A 23,295-nucleotide genomic window follows, 5' to 3' on the forward strand; every position below is an offset into this window, starting at 1 on the left:
ACAAACACGGGTTAATAAATGGCATTAAAGCATCAAGAGTACTGCGAGTGGGTTATTCTGGGGTTGGTTGGGTTTGTTTGTTCCCACATCTCACACATTTTTTTGCTTTTAGAGAGAAAGAAAGGAAAATATCAGATACTTTGACCTCTTACAATAAGCAAAATGTGAATTACTTAAACTTCTTAACTACCTATAGTGTTTAATTCACCTTCTTAGTCCTGTGTAACCTGCATGTTGTAGATTTTCAGTGTCGAGCCAGCGTGGCCTAACTGGAAATACCCAGAGAGTACTGTAACAGGTATTATTGTGTGGAACAGGAGAGAGAGTTGACCAATGGGACAATGCTGGAAACGCTGGCTGCACTTGTGCTCAGCTTGGTTAGTTTGGTTCACACTTAGTTGGTCCTGCTTATAACAGACATACAGTAGAGCAATGCTTGTGTATTTGCTTGTGCTACTTTTCCACAGTGAAGGATTAAATACAACATAACCAACTATACTGATTATGCAAAGATAAGTTTAATCATAAATTATGTTGGACACAAATGTTCCTGAGCAGGAGATTTAGAAATCTGAATCTGAAAAAAATGAAACATAAATAAATACAAATGTGCGAGCTGTGGACCATGAGAGGAGGTTTAAAGCTCCAAATCATTCAAAACAGCAGGCATACGTCACCACGCTCCCTTTAGGGGGAAAACAAGCGATATAAAAGTATATGTGCCCCGAAAAAGCATGGTGTTGCACACGCCATAAAATACTATTTTTTTCTATGTGCATATTGAAGATTCGCATGAGAAAAGCTTGATGGAGACACCAAAATTTGATAAAACTTTTGAAAATGTGCATTAAAGTTTTTACACTTGCTTGAGGTGGTTTTTGATTAATGCGCTAAACCGGAGGTGAGAATGCTTTTTCCAAATAAGTTAGCGTTCATCTGACTCACATGACTGATCAGCTGTTTCCACTCTGACATGAAATAACACTTATACGTTGCCCAAGTGAATCAAATTCCTGAAGACTCTTTTTATTGTTTTTTCTCTCTCTCAGTCTCTACTTTTTACTGACATATTAGCCTACAGCAGTACATTACACTGTCATCTTCTGACCAAAGTACGTAACTGCAGCTTTGTTTTTTTCGCTCTAAACCTGTTGATGGAAACGTCCCTAATAATGTATATTGAAAAGAAAATAAGGGGCAAATTTAATATTTAGAAGCTCAATACTCTCCATAAATCCACATCAGTGTGGACGCCACAACTTTAATGACCACTGATGATCATTTTATATACTAACTAATGCATAAAAAATATAACAACTGGACAGAGCTGAGGATCAAAGAGTGCTTGAAGAACTTCACACCTTCACACTGCTATTAGGCCTGAAATTTCTAAACCAACAAACACATGTACACGCACACACACACACACACACACACACACAGGCCTAATAGAATCAAAGGCATATCTCCTGTGCAGCCGCCGACCCAGTGGGTTTGTTTAAGGCTCTCTGTCACAGCAAGCTGTCAGCTCTACTGGAGCTCAGCCTGACAGACGGGGCAGGGAGTACACTAACACACACACATGCATGCATACAGTACATACATACAACAGCAAGCTATGACATATGTCATGTTAAATACTCTGAAAAACAGTTTAGCCTTCCTGACTCTGGAGAAAATTGCCCGACAGTTGATGATGAAAATAGTAATTAACAGTGTTTTCTTGCTATTGAAAGTTTGTCCTTCTGTAAAGAACAACTTTTCACCATATCTGTAATGTCTTGGGTGTGTGCTGTTTTCTCTCAATGCCTCATTTCTCTCCAGTTATAAAGGAATGATACACATTTTATGCATATAATGATTGATGCTTTCAACACACTTTGTTCTGCTGTGAAAGAACTGTTGAATGCTTGAGATAAAAGTAGTGCAGAAGCAACAATGCTTAGACTTTTTAATGACAATTTAAAAAAATGGAGAAATAAATGTATGAATAAAAAGATGGTGGCTTCAAGCAGCATCTCTTGGGATTTCTCTGATTATGTTCCAGTCAATTCGAATCACGTTAAGTGTTTGTATGAATCGTATAAAGGTGACCAATTAATATTAAATATGGCCAACGTTTCAAATATTAGCAATTGTAGCAAAAACCTCAAGTTTCCAGCTTTTATTGGTGATTTTTTGTGGTAGAAAGTCCTTGTTAATGTTGTAGCAGACAAGCTTCAACATGGCTCTAATGTGTTTGCACTGTGTTTTCTGCAGGTGAGGTAAACATCGCTGGGTGAAGCAGTCCAACATGAAGACCATCCTCCAGGATTAGTACACCTAGGAAAGCACCAACGACTGGACCTGGATGGTATGCTTTGATGGAAAACATAATTTTTATGACATACCATACTAGGATTTCATAAATTACTGTTTCATGATATACTTCATCAAATTTCATGAACTGTCTTGAGATAAAGCCGTAGAGTTTTTAGTCCACTTATATATATATATATATATATATAAGTTAAACAAAGCAGGGGGGGTCTAGCAATTGCCGACCAGCCATTACGGAATTACAGACGGGGAGAAAATTTTCCTAATGGGCCCCTCATCCACACCCACTCTATGGCGCTCCATAGACCTTTTGCATGGGCACCTAATTTCCTACATTATAGTCAATATGTATGCTCTAATTGGTGCTTTTATGCATCAATTTATGGTTTTAAACTTTAGGCATACATTTAAAATCCACCATATAAGCTTAAATACATTTAAAAATAAATACATTTTATATGGGTCCTCAGGATTTGGTAAAAACACAAGAGTTTATCATTTCAGTAAATAATGTGAGTGAGTAGCCTCTTTAATCATATGAGCGTCATTGAAAATGGACACGTTTTCTTGTGCATTACAGATCCCAAACTTGGTTCTGGGGTTCGGTTCATCTGGTGTCGACTGATACTCTCTGCGCTTTGAAATAGGAACAAAGTCTGTGAATTTCTAAATGAAGTGTAATTTAACAATGATTACTGGGAGCCAATGCGAATGAATTCCATTTTTTTCCAACAGCATTTGTAGGCATCATCAAGCTTTGACTTTAGGGTTGTGAAATTCACTTTCTTTAATAACTCCCATGAATAAATTAACCAGTTCCAGCCATCTACATGGAGACGAACATCATCTTTCTTCCATCCATTTCCCCCCACTTTCAAGTGTCAGAGTAAAGTGGCCTGGTGTACCGAACACTGTTAAGCATTTGCACTCATCATTTAATCATCGCACCTCGTCCTTTGATTGATGCCTAATGAATGCCCGGGGTCTCGGTTTACAAGACGATCGCTAACAGAGCCTTGCTAATGGGTTTTGCCTGTCTGCCAGACAGCCTGGGCTTCAGGCAGAGAAGTCTGCGTTTACACCAGAGCTGCAAGACTATTTATTCTATCATTTCTCACACAGATATAACATACTTAAAGCAGTCTTAAGAGACAATACCAGCCCAACAATACATTGTTCCTGGTGTGGACAGCACTTCCATGTTCACATCAGTTTCGATCAAGCAACAAAATGGAAAATTCAGCATTATGCTTATAATGTAAACAAGGCCTACAGACATTTTCAACAGTATCTCTCAGCGAGTACTTTCAAAATTAGCAGCCACATCACTCATCACTAATAGGCCTTGGCAGTAATGGTCTGCAACTAGTGCTAGACAGATAGGCTTTATGTCTTCAAAAACAGTGCAGAGAGGTACCAAACGCCAGTGCTGCATATCACACTTTATTAATTTTGCATATTCTTAATACTCTACGACCAGGTTTCTCAAAGTTTGATGACTGAGTGCCCATTTAGGGGGCTGAGGGCCGCACAGGAAAATATCTATTCCATATCAATTTTACATTAAACTGCAGAGCTGTCCCCCAAATCACTAACTTCAGTTTAGGGTTGGGTGATATGACGATATATACCGTGCAGCTGGTTGAGATTTAGCAATACTGTTTCAGCAAGAAATTAACATTTATTATTTTGTAAATGTTGCATAAATATCTCTGTTTTCTATCCAGACTGCTGAAAGAACAAAAAGACTTGAAGGACCTGGAGGAGACGAGTACTGGAGCATATGATGGAACAAACATTTGGTAACTATCACATCAACTAGAAGTTGTTGTTGTTGAAGTAGCTGTAATAGTAATTGTTGTTAGTAGTTTTGTAGTTTCAGTAGTAGAAAGCTAATTGTACAAGCAGTAGTAGTTGTTGTTGTACAAAATGTTCTACTTTAATACACTTTTCTGTGTACACTGCGATCATATGCTAAACTTTGAAAACATTGTTGTAGAATTAGTAGTAATCACACATGCACGTGATACAAAGTCTTACATTGTCCTTTTCTTCTTTTCGCCAGATCAGTTCTGGATCAAAACTGAGGAAAGACTCAGAGGCCACGCCCCAGGTCCACACCCCATTTGAGTGTTTGATGCATTTTTCAATTAATACATTTTTTTTTTTTTCGAAAATGTTGTTGCATAACCCCCACTTTGTATTGCTCCGAAACCCGGGGAGGAGACTCATGTCTCAACTCCCTTTCTGGACATTAGTGTTCTCACAACGGTGAGGAATCGAACCCGGCCCTGGCGCCTTCAAACCCGGGAACTAACTTCAAAGCCACCATGTCACACACTAAGACCTGTTCTCTTCGCGTATTTGACTTTTTCATTTCAGGTGTTAGACTTCAAAACTCACTGTAACACCTAAAGGATTGAACCCACAACCTCCAGTCTTCAGACCAGTCTTCTACCACCCCGAGCTATCTGCTTTGACACTCTGGATCATCTATTTTATGCATATTTGACTTCTTCATTTCAGGTGTTAGACCTCAAAATCTGTGTTCCTAAAGGTTTGAACCCACAACCTCCAGGCTTCAGACCAGTCTTCTACCACACCGAGCTATCTGCTTTGGTGGTCTGAAGACTGGTCTGAAGACTGGTTGTGGATTCAAACCTTTAGGAACACAGATTTTGAGGTCTAACACCTGAAATTCAGGACAACAATATGGTCTCAATATGGACCATTTCACACTGTATTTTCACTTAATGACAGTTTATTTGAACGTTTTGTTCAGTAAAAATGTCTTGTTCAGTGTTTGGTTGGACTAACAGACACTCCAAGGAGTCGCTGCTCAGTTTTCTGACTAGCGATTGAGACCATATTGTTGTCCTGAATTTCAGGTGTTAGACCTCAAAATCTGTGTTCCTAAAGGTTTGAACCCACAACCTCCAGTCTTCAGACCAGTCTTCAGACCACCAAAGCAGATAGCTCGGTGTGGTAGAAGACTGGTCTGAAGCCTGGAGGTTGTAGGTTCAAACCTTTAGGAACACAGATTTTGAGGTCTAACACCTGAAATGAAGAAGTCAAATATGCATAAAATAGATGGTTCTGAGTGTCAAAGCAGATAGCTCGGGGTGGTAGAAGACTGGTCTGAAGACTGGAGGTTGTGGGTTCAATCCTTTGGTGTTACAGTGAGTTTTGAAGTCTAACACCTGAAATGAAAAAGTCAAATATGCGAAGAGAACAGGTCTTAGTGTGTGACATGGTGGCTTTGAAGTTAGTTCACGGGTTTGAAGGCGCCAGGGCCGGGTTCGATTCCTCACCGTTGTGAGGACACTAATGTCCAGAAAGGGAGTTGAGACATGAGTCTCCTCCCCGGGTTTCGGAGCAATACAAAGTGGGGGTTATGCAACAACATTTTCGAAAAAAAAAAAAAATTGTATTAATTGAAAAATGCGTCAAACACTCAAATGGGGCGTGGACCTGGGGCGTGGCCGCTGAGTCTTTCCTCAGTTTTGATCCAGAACTGATCTGGCGAAAAGAAGAAAAGGACAATGTAAGACTTTGTATCACGTGCATGTGTGATTACTACTAATTCTACAACAATGTTTTCAAAGTTTAGCATATGATCGCAGTGTACACAGAAAAGTGTATTAAAGTAGAACATTTTGTACAACAACAATTACTACTGCTTGTACAATTAGCTTTCTACTACAACAATTACTATTACAGCTACTTCAACAACTACTAGTTGATGTGATAGTTACCAAATGTTTGTTCCATCATATGCTCCAGTACTCGTCTCCTCCAGGTCCTTCAAGTCTTTTTGTTCTTTCAGCAGTCTGGATAGAAAACAGAGATATTTATGCAACATTTACAAAATAATAAATGTTAATTTCTTGCTGAAACAGTATTGCTAAATCTCAACCAGCTGCACAGTATATATCGTCATATCACCCAACCCTAAACTGAAGTTAGTGATTTGGGGGACCTCAGTTTTGATCCGGAAACATTTCACTCATCTGCAGAAAAGAAGAGAAGGACAATGTTAGAATTTGCCTCACATCTGTGTCTACTCCAGCAATAATGATGATAACCACTACCTGCACAGGAAAATTGTACCACATTATGACATTTATTATTAAAAAAAATTAAGACATTTTAACGTGACTTTAGTATGGCATAAAATACTTTTTAAGGCGTACTTTACAACAACTTTTTAAGACATTCCTTCTCAGACTATAAATTGACTTTTTCATTACGTTTTTTGATGACATGATACAGTTGTATACTGTGACATTTTTTATAGCATAGTATACTATAACAGTCCTGATGACATTTTAACAACATACTATGATTTGACTTTTTTATGACACTAGGAGTTAGGCACTAACACTGGTGTAATTTATGTGACACCGATACCAAAAAAAGACCAGTAATCCTACAACCCAATTATTACCATAATTTTTTCTTAACATGTGTATTAGTTGCATAACCCTAACCACATATAAGTTTATTTTATTTACCATAACAAGGATCTTGTAGAAGGTGAAAAAAAGGTTGGCATTGTACATAATAAAATGCATTAATCATTCAAAGTATTTGTTTTTTTTCAGGATTGTCCTGTATGATTATTCTTTGCTGCCGAGGCGACCGAGGGCTCGGAACTGGTAAGCTTTAATAGATTTATTTAAAAAAAAATACAGACCTGACTGGACCGACTGTGTAGAGATGTATAAGTACTGCTGTGCTAAAACAGATTCATAAGAAATGACTAATGATATGTTAATGTACAGCTGATCAGCATCCTGCTCTGACCTTTATACGTACAGCTGAGCTCTTCACATCAAACCTTTGTTTCCCATCATTCTTCCATCTGCTACAGGCAGGTCAAGCGCCGTTGATGCAGCGTCTACATTTTATTTGTGCCTCCCCCTCCCTCCATCACAACTCCCCCCTTCCACACACACACACACACACACACACACACACACACACACACTCTTAATTTAATTAGAGCATGTGCAGCCTCCCTCTCTGCCAGTATTGTCAAGGCGCTCGGGAGCAGCCAACACTATCACTGATTGCTTCTAGATAGGAAGAAATATGATTAGACCACGTGTCTGAATTCGCCTGTTTACGTGTGTGTGTGTGTGTGTGTGTGTGTGTGTGTCAGAGGTGGGAGGAAATCTGATTGTGGTTTTGTTAGTGGTGAGAGCAGAGGTAAGCTGAAGGGTTGAAAAGGATGAGGAGATGATTTGATATAAGATACAAGAGGAAAGGAAAAGATGGGGGAAGGAGGACTGAGCTGATATATCAATCTGATGATTCATGGTGTCAATTTGGCCCTAAGAATGAGTTCATTCTAAAATTTGGCTTTGAAATATTGGGGAAAATTTTCCAAGTGTGAGATTGAGAACATTGATAGTAATCTTAAATCTGTGCATTAAATACCAAGCTGCAGTCTGGAGGTGGTTCACCTAGTTTTGCTTAAAAATTCACTTTTCCCTATTTACAACCTCTGATTATAGAAAAGTTAGTAAACTGTGTAAAATATAAATAAAACAGAATGTATCAAAGTCAGGATTCATATCCTTTGACAATTTGCATTTGTTAAATAGCATTGAAAGATTAGGGTTTTTTTCTTCCACTCCATTGGTGGAATTTTTGAGGGCACCAAAGGGTGCATAAATGTCACACTAAAAAAATTACGGGAAGTAAATTATAGTGCACAATTCAGCAAAATCGGAAATATTTTTGGACATAGCCACAGCCTCTCAGATCTCTCTAAATCACAAATTGTTTATTTAACTTGTCTGTTCAGGTATGAACTAAATAAATGGGATACACCATGTTAATTAATGGCCTTTGAGCTGTTGGCAGGCAGATTTTTCAAACCTTTGGGCAGAGCAAAGCTAGCTTTTCCCCCTTATTCCAGTCTTTATATGCTAAGCTAAGCCACCAATGTCCTGATTCCAGCAGACATAAAATGCATATTTTATCATGTCAATCTCTGAGTATAAGTCTCTAAGTATAAGTATCAGTATAAGGATCTTCTTGAGAAAAAAAATGATATAGGTCTCCATAGTAGCACACTTACAAGAAGGAGCTGAGAGGAAGTGGTATGTAGAGGAGAGGAGGCTGAAGTTCTCCAACCTCTCATTATCAATTAGATTTTTAGATGGACAGCAGGCAAACATGAAAGCTTTGATTCTCTGTGTAATAAGATTAGTGGTATTAAAGGAAGAAGGGCAGCTAGAGGGAGGAGAAGGAAGGACCGAGGGAAACATGGTGAGAAGGAGGAAAGAATGAAGATGTGACCTTTGCAGGATGAGGTAAGGAGAGAGGGAGGAACCCCACTGAGGAGGGGTGAAAAGAAAAGAGAAAGAGAGGTGTTTAGAGAGAGGCAGAGGGAGGGAAGGAGAGAGGGAGGCAGGGAGGACTGGGATGGAATGACCCCGGCGAAAACAGATTAGTCGACCATGAAGAGGATTACCAGCAATGATAGTCCCTCTGAGGGAGCAGGCAGTCCCAGCCAACGCAAACACACACACATACATAATGAACACATCAAAGTGATCAGTGTAACCTGTCTAGCTAACCCAAACACACACACACACACACACACATAACATGTAAATGTACTCCAGCACAGTACATTAGTCATTTCCACCACATTTATGCAACTGTGTTGTTCAAGTTTAAACAACCAAACAGAGGGATGTTAACCTGAAATAACACCTTTTTTCAGGCTGCTGAGAAAAGCTCCAGTGTTTTCATTGTGGACATATGTTGTTACTAAGAAAGTGTCTTAAAATAGTATGTTTCTTTTTCGTTCTTTTAATATGACTTTGTATGTTTGAGATTTGAGATCTGGGATATTTCTGAAAAATGGCAACATGAGACTCCTATACAAAGAGATTCAAATGTCAGCCTGTGTTAAAGAGCAAGTCCTGCCCTCCACAACAACACATACAAGTCAAATGAAACAGCTTCTGATGTGACAACAATGTGGTGAGGGTTTGCTCAGGTTTAGACAAAAATGCTAGGGAACGATGGAGGTCAGCGTTAAAATAACTGACGCAACCTGTCTGAACGAAACAGGAAACAAATGAACATTCAGCATTTTGTTGACCAAATACCCCGACTGCTCTCCCTCTGTGGACTAAGTGGCACTTTATTCTAATGTATTGAGATGCACCTGTATTTCCTGCTCTGCTTCTGATAAACAAAAGTCACAATTGCTATGACTCAGAGGGCTTCAGCAATTGAACGTAAACATATGTTGTTTGTCTTTGAGGTCAGTCTCTTTCAGGGGGTTGGGAATATTTTCCGAGATTGGCTGATTTTTTTAACAGTGACACAAAACGGCTGTCTGCCATTTCAAAAGGTAAAAAAACTGTTGGTGATCTACCATAACTTCAAGAATTTCACACCCCTGTCCAGTTGGTATGTGCATATTACTGAGCTCTTGTGTAGTCACCACATGGATAAACTTGTTGTCTCACTGGCTTCAGCCATCTTATTGGTCGTCTTATCAAGCAGCCTCCCAGCCTCCTGATCCAACTCAGCACCAGGCAGTGATCAGCTGACAGCTCCACTCCTCTCCACCCAAAAGGTTCAAGACATATGACTGCTGATTTGATGAAACGACAACAAAGTCGATCACAGATTTTAGACCTGGAGTGCTCTGGTACACTAATGAACAACTACATGCTAGGACATGGTGTTTGTTCTGGCCACTAAATCTAACAACAGCACATGATCAGATTCAGATCAGGCAGGCCAGTCCTCCCAATCACCCCCCTAAAAGTTTCTCGATCATGTTAAAGTCCCCCAGTGGAACTATAGAGTCAACAGTCGGTATCTCTTCCCGAACACCACCCGGAGACTCCAAGACGTCCGGGTCCTCTGAGCTGCTGATAGGAGCAAACAGTCAGAGACCTCCTCTTAGCAACTTGCATACACAGAGGCGAGCCCTCCTGATCCCCGGGAAGAACTCCCAACACAATCAGTGCTCAGCCCTCAGCTCGTCTTAATTATGAAACAGCAAAATCAGGGAATGTTTTCGTCAGCAGTTACTTCACGTATTTCCTAGAGGCCCACAGCTGAGAGTGAACGTAAAAAAAACAGTGACACAGGAGAGAAACTAAACTTATCCACAGAGATTCAGTTGTAAACGACAAAATAATATGACAGACTTTTAAAAACTTTCTGGACTTTTCCATTTTCCATCAGCACCATAAGTATTGTACAGCCAACTTCGCAAAATATGAAGAAAAGAAGACAACTCTCTCCTCTACCAAATACAACTTTTGAAACAAAAGAAAATCTGTCCGATCTCTATCTGATCAGATGTTGCATTGATCAGATAAGTGTAGACAAAGAGAAATGGGTACAACTGCCAACTGGAATAAAGAGAGAACAGGAAAGCATCATGTCATCATGCAAGTTCACCTACTTACACACAGACAGAAACACACACACACACTCACACCCCGACAATTCTACCAGTTTTGCAAAACAGCAGAGAAAACAGCTGACTGTCAACTAGAGAGGTTCAACATGCCGGCTGACACCTCTGTTTGTGTGTGTGTGTGTGTGTGTAGTTGGGGTCAGTGGCTAAGAACAGCTAATCCCACTCAACCACCACCATCAGCAGCATCACAGCTGATTGTAAGCGACACATCAGAAACCATTCTGCAGGGAAAAGAAAGTTGTGTGTCATCCAGTCAGCCCTGTGTTCATTACCTTCTATGGTGCTGACATTTTAAGGATAGCTTCACAATTGTTCCTACAGCAATAGTCAACAGTATTTTCATTAGGAGGAAAGATTACAGCAAGCAAAAACTGTTTCAAAACAGTCTTTTCATAAGGGCATCAGACTATTTTTTCAGACCGACTGAAATGAAAGTTGCGAGAAAAATGCTTCTGTGCTGCACAATTCCAACACAACCACAGATACAATGCTACTGAACTATCCATCCCACAACTACACAACTGTTTGATGGAAAGAGCCTTGAAATAACCTGGAAATACAATGACAGCATTTATAAGACTGGATTCATAACATTATGCTTTTTGTCAAATCATATTAAGTAAAGATGTATGATGGGAAAAAATAACAATACAATACAACAATATAGTATCTTAATAATGCAGCAAGATGGCCTTTTTAGAAATATTATTTATTATTGCTAATGCATAAATATGTATCGTATGCAGCATTTTGATGTTTGAGGTAACTACTCTACTCCGTTGGGTGGTTTAATCTGTTTACACTACAACATATTTCATAAGATGAGGAGAAGACGAGCATATGTTAATGCCAAAGCTTTTTAATAAAATATAAATATATATATATATATATATATATATATATATATATATATAAATCTGTAAAAGACAAAAGTATTCATCTGAAATATGTTGCAGGAGACGTATAAAGAAGCAGAAAATGGAAATACTGAAGTTAATGAAATCCTGTTGTTGTTTCTGTTGTACTTGAGTTGTTTTTTTAAATGTAGGTCATGTCTTTGAGACAAACAATAGCTCCCTCAATTTAAAATAAAACACTGAAAAAAGCAGGAAAGGTCGAATGGGTTGATTACAAGCTTTACACACACACAAATCAATATCCAAATCAAACGATAAAAGACACTAAACCTTTCCTTCTTGCTGACATTTCTCTCGATCCCGCTGAGGGGAAGTTTTGATATCAGGACCCCCTCAGAGGAGGATGGGGGTCCTCTCTCTCTCTCTCTTCCACTCGTCCTAAATGAGGGCTTTTTCCTAGATTTTCTCTGCTGTTGGTGGGGGGTGTCGGGCTCTGGGAAGAATGAGGACTTCCTGGGGAGGGCCTTTAAGTGCACTGCTGAGGAGTCTCTCTCTTTCTCTCTCACTCGCAGTTCTTCTCAAAGTCTCTCACTCATCTTAAATGGGGTCAAGCCACCAGCCAGGACCTGCTGCTTTCAAAGACCCCAAAGAGCAGCTCTCCTCCACCTGCCCTTTCCTTCTCTCCCTCAGCAACCTTTTCTTTCTCTTTTCTTCGTCATTTCTTTCCATTCCTGCCCCTCACATTGCCTTCTTCTCTGTTTCCCCCCCAAAGAAGTCACATGAAAGCAAAAATGTGATTTGTGTGTGTGCAATCAAATGCAAGAGAGTTTTACCTCTTAAAATATAGCAAGCAAAGATCTCTAATTTAACTGTTCAATGCTCATATGCAACCTGTGATGAGAGGTCACAAGGAGGCATGGCTTGCCTGAAAAGGGGAAGAAGCTACACAAGTTGGGAACCAAGTCTCGACATGTTTTGCCCAGCAAATCACCAAACAACTGCTTATCACATGCTCAAAAAGCCTTTAAATCAAGATTTAAATCCTCACGCGAAAATCTCCACTGAAACCAGAATAAAGACATAAAACTTCATCCACTCATATGAATCCAGTAAGGTTGAAAGCTTACTAAAGTCAATATGTGTCAGAGTTGCAAAAAGTCACATATAAACCTGACTGACAAGTGCTTTTCCAATTCCATGTGCAGCTAATCGATCAAAAACTGCAGACAGCCAGCAGGACATTTCTCCAGCTGCAGGTCTAAGTGGTACAGTAGCTCTGTGCAGAGCCTTGCTGCTGCTAAAAGTGGATGCAATTGTATTTTTTTAACCAATATTCAATTGATGTGGAATACTTTTTATAGTTTTGCACACACTATAGTAGTAAAGACCATTGTTTTGTGTCAAAATATAATTCAACCACTTTTTCAAATGCATCACTGCCAAAAGTCAAGCCTGATTTTGATCAACTCCAGGTAAAGCAACGATTTGACCTAAAGAAACTGCAACATTTACTATAAATGCAGCCGATCATTAGCTAGTGAACCACCTGTCTAACGCAGCTTCATGCCTCAAAGGTCCCTCCCCTCTTTGATAAGTGGCAACATACCTTCCCTCGTTTTCCCAGGCATCCATCTATCCATGGGAGAAAGCAGCAGATATATCCATCTATCCATCAATCAGTCCAGCCAGGATGAGGCGAGCTCTTTCATTAGACTTTTTTCTCCATTTCCTCTTGGATCCTTGCAGGAGAAGAGCATGGAGGAAAAAGAAATGGAGGCCAAGTGTACAACTTCTCAGTGATCTTCCTTTATTCTAAGTTCCTGTTGGTTCCAGATGGGTTTATTTTCCACTACCTTCCCATCAGAATGCTCACGGCCTCAGCCTATCAGTGACAGAGATGGTCCCATAGCTTTAGTTACAATCCAAATTGAATCACTGCTGCAATAAGAACAACTGGAATCTGTCCCTACCCTCAGCAGCCATGTCTTTTCCACCTTCCCTCCACCTGTGGCTGTCTGCATCCCTTCCTGCCTTCCTCAAGCTCTGCTTTTCCCTCGTAGCTCCACTCCTCCAGCTTTCCCACTTCTCCCTTCCTTCCATGGCGTTCCTCCCATCCCTGACTCGTTCTAACACCACTGCCGACGGCCAGCGTGGCTCTCCGCTCCCCTCTGACCCATACTGGGTTTTATTTAATTTGTCCGTATAATAGACGTGAATGAAGCCCGGGGTTTAGGGCTACACGGGCAGAGAAAGCGACAGACGAGGGAGGGGCAGGGCGCTCAGCAATGTGTGTTAAAAGAGAAACAATAAGTGCCATTATTTTTGATTGGCTTCCCCTTTTTGAAAATTACTTCCAAAGTGTGATGTCCCATTGTGGGAGCAGAATAACGCTGAACAATGCAGCAGGGGGCAGGGGGGGTAGTCTTATATATCCAGGCTAATATTCAAGGGGGCTTTGGCCAATGCTGGCTGGCCTGCACTGGATAACCCTGCAGCGCAGGGACTGGGCCCTGGGTTAGCCTCATAATGGGAAGCATTGGGAGGCCTTTAGTTCCCATTGTGGCGACTGTGTCAACAAAGAGGCCGCTGGGAGTTGGCTGGCATGTGGAATGGAGAAAAGGCCCTTTATCCCTTTCTTTTAGAGAGAGAGAGAGAGAGATGTTATCACAGCAGCTCGATGCATCATGTCTCTCTCTCTCATGTTCCTGTTTAACCTGTTAGACTTTGATAGATTGTCTAAAGAAAAGATCACTGGTTTCAGTGCGACATGCTAACCCTTTAGCAACAACAGGAACAATGAGTACATATTCTTCTGTCTTGAAAATCGATTTAGCGACTGTATCTATGAAACCAAGTCAAATGGACATAGATACAGCTGATACATAGATATATCTGCTGTATCTATGTCCATTTGACTTGGTTTCTTTATGTCTCTGTTAGCAGGATTATGGAAAAATTACTGGCTCAATTTTCATGATTTTTTCATTTATATTAATGAATTAATACTCAAGTTATCTTGCTCCCAGTGCACTCCTGCTGCTCATCTGTATAGGCCTATTGTCTCCTCTCTGGTGAGTGTGAGTCATACAAACTAATCAAATCATATCTGAAAAAAAAAAATGCTACAGGAGCTATATTCATCATTACAAAAAAGGTTGACTGTCATCTTCTTAATCCTGAAGTATATTTAAAAAATCATCACATTGATTTCAGTGTTTGGTGGCACATGATGGCATTGTCAATAGGCTCAAACCTAGTCGAAATATTTGGAAAAAATTTGTCCCCAACTTGGAAAATTCAGGTGAACGCCCCCCTAAAATAGAACATTATCTCAGGATATTTGGTTAAAATTTTGGTGAACATTTCCTGGCTCACCTGATCCATTTGCTTTGCTTTTTGTTGTCATGCAGATATAAGACACAGCTATACTGTCGATGGCTGAGCTGGTCTATGCATGTTTGGCCTTGAATGGTCAGGAGGTCGGACAGCTGGGACGATCAGACACCTGATTGTGTCTTTGTTGATTTCTCATTACAAGTTAAAGTCTGAAGAGCGACTCAGGATGTGGAACCATCCCAGGAACATGTGAATGCACCCTGGCCTTGGCGGGGTCTGCACTCTCCGAATGCCATTCAAGTTTTCAGAGTTTTGGCGAACATTTTCATCATTTACTGCTAAACTTTGACAAAACAGCAAATACACTAAAAAAGACTTAAAATGTAGCCAGAAACACAAGCAATCAGACAAATTGTTGACTGCTTCAGCTTCGACCTGTCGCTCTCAGCTTAAAATTTCTGAATTTTGGAATGAGGACAAAAAGCTACTTTTCACTTTAAACCACACATCATATTATCAGCTTGCTCTTTAGACCCAAACATGCAGTTGTTTATTACACTAAGCAACTTCTAATTGGTTTTAATTGCAGAATTCATCGTCTAAATTTGATAAGCTTCGATCTTAATGAGCCTAACAACATTTTTTGACTTGCGTTCAAAGCACCATTACGCAGCACTCGTTAAAGCAATTATCAGTGATTCTAAATATGTTTGGCTCTTGTTTTTTAATGGAATTTCTGTTTGATTTCATTATGGTTAATAGCATTAAAGTGAGCCAGTGCAACTTTTGTTGAACAATGGCCACAAGTGACAAATACACAAATGAGTGACTGACTTAGTAAAACCAGACATTATCCTTTTAAAGCTTGTTAATGTTAGTTATTTAAGTCACCTTAAACTACTGATCATATCACACCAAGTGTGCATTTTATTGCTCACGATTGACTTTTTTATTTATAGGAGACTATACATTTGTATCTATGATATGTCTATCTCTAAAAGGGTGGTTACACCAGATATGATTTGATTTTGATTTTTCTTCTGTTCACTCACTTTGCATTTCTATTTTTGAAAACTTTCTCATTTTACAGCATTTTTTTCACATCTGCCTAAAACCTTTGCACAGCCCTGTATATAGAATATAATAGAATAGAATCTTTAATGTCATTATACCAGCAGTACAACGGAAATTATATGTGCAACTACTAAAAACAATGCAGTACACGGAACAACAACACAATCACTTCCACACGACAATAAAATACACACAGCATTCTAAAACTAAAAACTTAAAACATCAACAAGTTATATATATATATATATATAATCATCAGGGAGCACAGGAGCAGCAACAGAAAAGAGATTTACCTTTAAGACTGGGAGAGACGTATGTACACTTCTACCCTTAAGATCAGAGGTGATGTGATGATCTGGTCGTTTTTAAGACACGTAACCAATTAAATGCAACAGGATTCAGTGACGTACACGTGTGGAAGGCGAAGGGGAAATAAACAACAGAAAAACTTCCACACCTCCACACAGAAGAATTGAAAATAAAGTTGAGCCTACAGACCAGCTAGTCGACCTCTCTAGTTACAGTAGGATGATGACGCACACTAACTGCAATAGTTATTGTTCTACTAGTTGTTTTATTGGAAATATGTCACTTGCATACTTTTTTCTTGCCATGCCACACAGTGTAATATTATTTTCTTGTTGTTGTTTATCAATGTTTTTAAAAATGTTAGTGCACTTTAGGGCAAAGGCAATGATTTCCAGTTAAAGCCGAGGGTTTTTGGGAGATTTAAAGGGTTTTAAAGGGTGTTTTTTTGTCAGTAGCTGGCAGAGTCAACTGGAGAGAAATGGTCTTCAAAACTCTTTTTAGTGGATTTCTAACTATGAAACTGACAACTGTTGCTTGTGGAATAAGGAACAGTGTGTACAAGCTACTACTCAAACCACTCTGCCTTTACTCCATGTTTTAGGGCAACACACACACACACACACACACACACACACACGTACACACACTCATGAGCAGTGGGCAGCTTTTCAATTTCACTGTTGGCCCATTCATTCATCCAGCTCCACCTGGGAAAGAGACGGACAAGTGTGTTTACTCTAGATTCTATTCCCCGAGGCAAACACACACACACACACACACACACACACACACACACACACACACACACACACACACACACACACACCACTATTATACAGTCTGCTGGCTGCAGTGAGGCAACCTTGAGAAAGCAGACGAAGCTGAACAAATAATGGCATCCAAACACACGTGTACACATGTATGTAAATACACACACGCAGAAAAGCACCTAAACAAACAGGCCCAGCGATGGAAGCAGCACACGCCAAGCAGCTCTCATTACCAGCCAGCACAATGAGCTATCGTCACACACACACACAGAGGAGCCACACGGTCAATACTCCGCGAGAGCTCAGCACACACACCAACACCTCCACGTTACTTTCATTTCCATATAGCTGTGTGTGTTTTGGTTCAACTTCATATCTGTAAATAGGTTTTTATTTCTAACAGGCTCACTGCAGACAGAAATGTGCTAAATTTACTCAGAGAGGAGAGCGGTAAATGATAAAATGGGAGGCTGGTGGACAGCTCTGGATGCTGTTTGTTTCCTACATCAGCAGTTTCCTATTGGGGCCTTTTGTTGGGCTGACATAGATAAAGCACAGAGAGAGAGAGAGAGAGAGAGAGAGAGAGAGAGAGAGAGACTGAGCTGGTCAGCATAGAAGGCAACAGAAAGAAGGAAAAGCCTGGCCGTGTTACTCCATGTGTCAGGAATTAAACTCAAACTCTACATATTCACATTTATATGGCATGTTACATTTAAGGAGTACATTTTCTTCTCTTTTTACTGCTAAATTCTTACTGTGGGGACGTTTTTATCCCTGTGCTGCCCTTTAGCTGTTAAATAAAATAGCATTAAAATAACTTCTTCTATTTCTTCATTAATGGGTAAAGTTTGAGTTTGAGGATAATCAGGCCTAAAAAATAATATTCAACAGTAATATAATGAAACCTGGATCATGTTTTTGTAGCTACATTGAGGCAACTTTAATATGATAGTCTTAATAAAATAGAAAAAAAAACTCAAAAATGTATCATGCTGAATATTTCAATAAATGTTAATGTTTCTCAATGTAACAGCCATTGACTTTGTGTCTAAGAAAATCTCACTTGTGTGATGCTCATGTCTAATGTATGTTAAATTAAATGATTAATGATGATTAATTAAATCAGAAATAGTTGGGAAAAATCTTAAGATTATTAATAATTTGCTATATTATTCATACTATTAAATAAAATATTAAATGTTAATATTAAATAAAATAATATTCTTTCAATGTGTTCAATTATTGCTTTTTCTATTTTTATAGTTGTTGTTTTTTTATTGCGTTATTAGTGGGAATAAGTTGCAGATTTGTACATACTCCAATTTCTGTATGTTTTTCCCGTACACAGTCATATATTCATAGTCATATATCCCCTTCAAATGCTTACCTTCTCTTTCTAGTACAATTTCCTGGCAGCGGTCATTAGAGCACCTTATTATACACACTTCACGTGTATGCACATCTACGTGCACACTCCCTGCTAATGACAAGGCCAGCAGTTGACCCTCTGACCCTTATCAGAGCGACAAAGAGGCAGATAGCGGCAGCGGGACAATAAGATGGAGAGGTTGCTTCGGGTGACGAGATAAAAGCAGTGACATGACAGCTATGGAGGGATCAGGAGCATTACAGGAGGACAACGGGAGGAGTAAGGAGGTGAGGGGGGAGTGATTGAACTAAACTCGGCCTGGCTTGACTCTATCCAGGTTGAAAGTGAAACGCTGAAGAGACCATCAATAAAGGTGCCGCCTTAAAAAAAGCACTCCAGCTATTAAGTATTCATTTTTTAGCAAAACCCTCTTAACCCCACAACCTGCCAGCATGCTTGAAAGGCATATCTTCTATTTAAAAAAAAGCCAATTACACCACTCATCTATCCAAAAACTGTAGACACAGAAAATATCATCAGATTTCCACATTTCTGACTGTCCTTGGGCAACACTTCAGGAAAAATAACCAAATCTAAGCTCTACATGCATGTGGGAAGCCATGAATGAGACCAAAAGTCACGTAACTGGAGTTTACACAGAGCAGAGAGGAGAGGACAAGAGGGGTTATAAGTAGAGGTTGTAAAATGTAAATAGTTCAATACTTATAGCATCTGCACTTCAGAGAGCCAGATATCCTGACTTCACTCTTTGTGTGGGTCAGACTTTTCAGAGCAAGTCCAAAAATGTTTCTGAGATCTGAATCTGACATCATGTTATTTTCAGTTTCTTTCAACCATCGTCCACCCCTTCACACACCTTCCTCCGTGTGTGTGGCAGGTAGGTATTTAGGTTGACTCACTGCTCAGCCAGTCGAACTGGACAGATGATCAGGATAAGAGCAAGAAACGGCCGTGTCCATCATTCTGCCTGTCTCCAGCACCAAGAACATACATTATCATCTCATCACTGTGCTGTCAGCAGTCGATTCCTTCTGTGTAGTAGCACATACTGTCACTCTGCACTGATAAGATGTCCATTACGCTTCTTTCGGTCTGACAGACAACATAAGCGTACTTTTAGGAACATAAAATCACACATCACACACTGTAGCAGCGCCTGTTGATGGACCATGCCCTCGCCAAATGGAACAATTATGTTTTTCTCATGTGATGCTCTGGTCCTATTACAGCCTACTGCCCTGCACACCTGTTTGTTCTTGTTTTCTGTGATTGTTTACACTCTTTTCTTTCCCTTTGTCATCTCTCATAGGATCCCTGTGAGGTAGGGCTGGCCAATATATTATATTGATATTGTGATATCAGACTGGATATCCTTGAAAATTTGGGTATCAGAATTGTTTTCTTTTCCTGGTTTTCCCTTGCGAATTTTCTGAACTTGTGGAGTAAAACGGGACGTAGCTACACACAGAAGTTATATTACAAAAGTAACTTTAATATCTAACTGCCTATATTACACTATATCATTTTATGATACAATTGTGGAATGTAACTACTCAATTAATGAGGTATTTGTACCTGAGTATTTTCACATATATAACTTTATACTTCTACTTCCCGACATTTTAAAGCAAATATTGTACTTTTTACTCCGCTACATTTGATTTTCAGGTCAAGATATAACATAAAAAATACAAGCAGTTTAAAATGATCACTTATTTTTATAAATTAAACCACATAAAAGTATATTAAGTAGTTAAAATGAGCCCTATCTGGACAATAGTACTCTGCCTACATAAATGCAATAATGCAGTCGTATATCTGGAATATATTAAACAATCTGAGTGGGTCCATTCTGTATAACAAGTACTTTTACTTTGGATACTTTAAGTACATTTTTAATGCTGATTCTTTTGTACTTTTTCTTCAGTAAGTTTTGAATGAAGGACTTTTACTTGTAGTGGAGCACAGCGGTGTATGTGTATAATACTGTAATGAAGGAACATATTACCAAGTAGATCTGAATTGTTTTAAATAGTTATTGGACCAAAGTATAGCTGTTTTAATAGGATTTTTTTTACAATAATAAAAAAGACAAAATATCACCAGAATCGTCCTTCAAAGCTTACTTGTCTGAGTGTGTTTTCAAAGTTCTTTGGTTTAATTCACTTCAGCAAAAGTCCTACATTTCTAGTCAAACAAAACAAATTCCAGCCTTATCCGAATACTACAAAGAGAAGGCCATATTTAAGGGGTTTCTTGTTATTAGCTGCTGATTTAAGGTGCAGATGGAGGTGTTGACACTTCACCTCATCTTTTGCTGCGTGCACGCATTCAACCGTACGGTTTGATTGGAAAACTTTTCTTCTCAGCGGGGAGAAAAATATGCCTATTGTGGCAGAGAGTACAGGCACAGAGAGAGAAACAATAACTCTAACCTTGGCATTAAACATTATACATTTTCCTCTGCACAGAATCCGTAGCTCAAGTGTTTATCTTATTGAAAGCTCCTGAGACACACTCACACACACACACACACACACACACACACACACACACACACACACACACACACACACTACTGTAAGTATCAGCCTTGGGAAGGTTGAAAAGAGATGAAAAAAAGTGGGAAGGTCCAAGCAACGCATGACCCAAGGCAGATATAACTAAACTTAAAAAGCTGTCATTATTAAAATTTTTACCATTTTAATGTCAGCGGAGGCAAATAATAATTTTTCTGCAATAAATAAAGGAAAAAGTTACAGCCTGTGCACCAGTGTCTGAATGCATCACCTCAAACTGAAACTTTTGACTTGGTGTCAAGAAAAAAAGGTGATAATCTCCTTTTTCACTGTTGTGGTTTTCTTTTACTTTCGTTACTGAAATTGATTGTTTACACTGTCTCTTGCTATTGTCTTTTATGATATAGTGTCTTTGAGTAGCTTTTAGTATTATTATTATAACAGTTATAAAGAGCAACCATCACCGACTGTTAAACAAACTGATAGATGTAAATTAATACTGTAAATTATCAAGATATTAACTGGTTGGGGTGGTCTGTAGTGTAGTGGGTTACACAGGCACCCCATGTGCAGAGGCTACAGTCCTCGCTGCGGCGGAGCCGGGTTCGAATCCGGCCTGAGCTCCCTTTGCCGCATGTCCTCCCCTCTGTCACCCCCTTTCTATCTGTCTCACTATCAATAAAGCCTTGAAAAATGGCCAAAAAAATATCTTTAAAAAAAAAAAAAAAAAAAAAAAAAAAAAAAGATATTAACTGGTTTTGCATTTCTTACCTTGGTGGAAGGATCTTTTTCAGAGGTGTTGTGTGTCTCTTGTCAACTTCGGTGCCAGTCACCATGTGTTGTTTGTCCTGGAAGATAGAACAATAAAAGCACAAAGATGGATACTCACTCTGTGATTTCTACTGGTAAATGTAGAGAAGCAGTTAAGAGGAACTTTTGATCAGCTAGAACAAATAATTTAATGATATCAATGAAATGTGTCAAATACACCAAACAGATGAAATTGTCTGCTTTTTACTTGCTCTCATTTTCACTCACTTGAACATATTAAAAAAGGGATATGAGTTTTGCAAAGAAATTTAAATTTTGTCTTTGTCTTTCATAGACAATGAGTTAAAGAAACTTCTTTCCTCATACAACTAAAGAGGATATTACATACTAAAGTCAAAAACATTTTTTGAAAATGCAGTATGTGTAAAAATTATTTCTTTTGAAAGCTGTTCATCTTTCATTTGAACATAATGAATGTGAAGGAAAAAATGAGGACCTCTAAAAAGAGTAATTTCTCTTTAGAAATAAAGTAAATGCCGTGCTCCAAATCTCACATTTTTTACTTTTTCCTTTCAGTACATATTGCAGCTGCGCTTACAAAATATGCCTTGTTGCATGCGGTATGCATATGCTCCTTGAAATGCCATTCAGTATGGAGACAAAGGGAAATCTTCATGAACCAGAATATACAGAAGAAAAACTTTTGCAGATGGAGACTGAACAGGCTGTAAGAGAGAGAGAGACGGGGAACTTTTGTGGAAACTAGACTCCAAGATGAAGCCAGAGAAAGAGCCCGAGCTACCTGGTGGCTCTGCTGTGTAAATTTTAAACTGCCTACAGACCTGGAAAACTAATGCTGCTATGAGAGGGACCTGGTTCTGTTTGATTCAAAACAGCTGATCTGTGGCGATTATGCATAGGATCACGGAAGTTTTATGGTGGGAAAAAGCAGTGCCGAATGAAACAGCTGTGGATAGCAATACCAGCCGGTGGACATATTGTTAATATAGCGTACAACTGGTGTTACATCTTTAGGGCGGGTCTTTGTTTATGTGGTTGAAATACGTTTTGTGACAGGCCCCGTCTGCAGTATGTTTCCGCCCTGGAACGTCTGGTTCTCACACACAGACCATCATCTACTGCAGGTAATATATCTACAGGTGCATCTCAATAAATGAGAATATCATAGAAAGTTTATTCATGTCAGTAATTAAATTAAAAAAGAGGAAATAACACATTATATAGATCCATTACACACAGAATGAAACATTTCATGTCTTAATTGATTTAATTTCTTCTATTTATAATGATTATGTCTTACATTTAATGAAGACCTAAAATTCAGTGTCTCAAAAACATTTGAATATTACAAAAGACCAATTTTAAAAAGTATGTTTAATATGGAAATGTTGGCCTCTGAAAGTATGTCCATCTATATGACTCAATACTTGGTTGGGGCTGTTTGACTTGAACTACTGGAATT

The 23,295-nt window shown here is 39.1% G+C and overlaps 2 long non-coding RNA genes across 2 annotated transcripts in view; one reads left to right on the top strand and one right to left on the bottom strand.

Moving 5' to 3' along the window:
- The window catches only part of LOC131962952 (uncharacterized), a 41,980-nt gene extending 38,881 nt beyond the window's left edge, over nt 1-3,099 (top strand). Inside the window, exons 2-3 of the long non-coding RNA XR_009389980.1 lie at nt 2,260-2,353; nt 2,900-3,099. This is a non-coding gene — a long non-coding RNA (uncharacterized LOC131962952). The remainder of the gene's footprint in view (nt 1-2,259; nt 2,354-2,899) is intronic.
- The window catches only part of LOC131962951 (uncharacterized), a 90,380-nt gene that overhangs the window by 364 nt on the left and 66,721 nt on the right, over nt 1-23,295 (bottom strand). The window contains exon 4 of the long non-coding RNA XR_009389979.1: nt 21,813-21,889. This is a non-coding gene — a long non-coding RNA (uncharacterized LOC131962951). The remainder of the gene's footprint in view (nt 1-21,812; nt 21,890-23,295) is intronic.

Source organism: Centropristis striata, chromosome 24 (genome assembly GCF_030273125.1).
Source record: "Centropristis striata isolate RG_2023a ecotype Rhode Island chromosome 24, C.striata_1.0, whole genome shotgun sequence".
Taxonomy (NCBI): Eukaryota; Metazoa; Chordata; class Actinopteri; order Perciformes; family Serranidae; genus Centropristis; species Centropristis striata.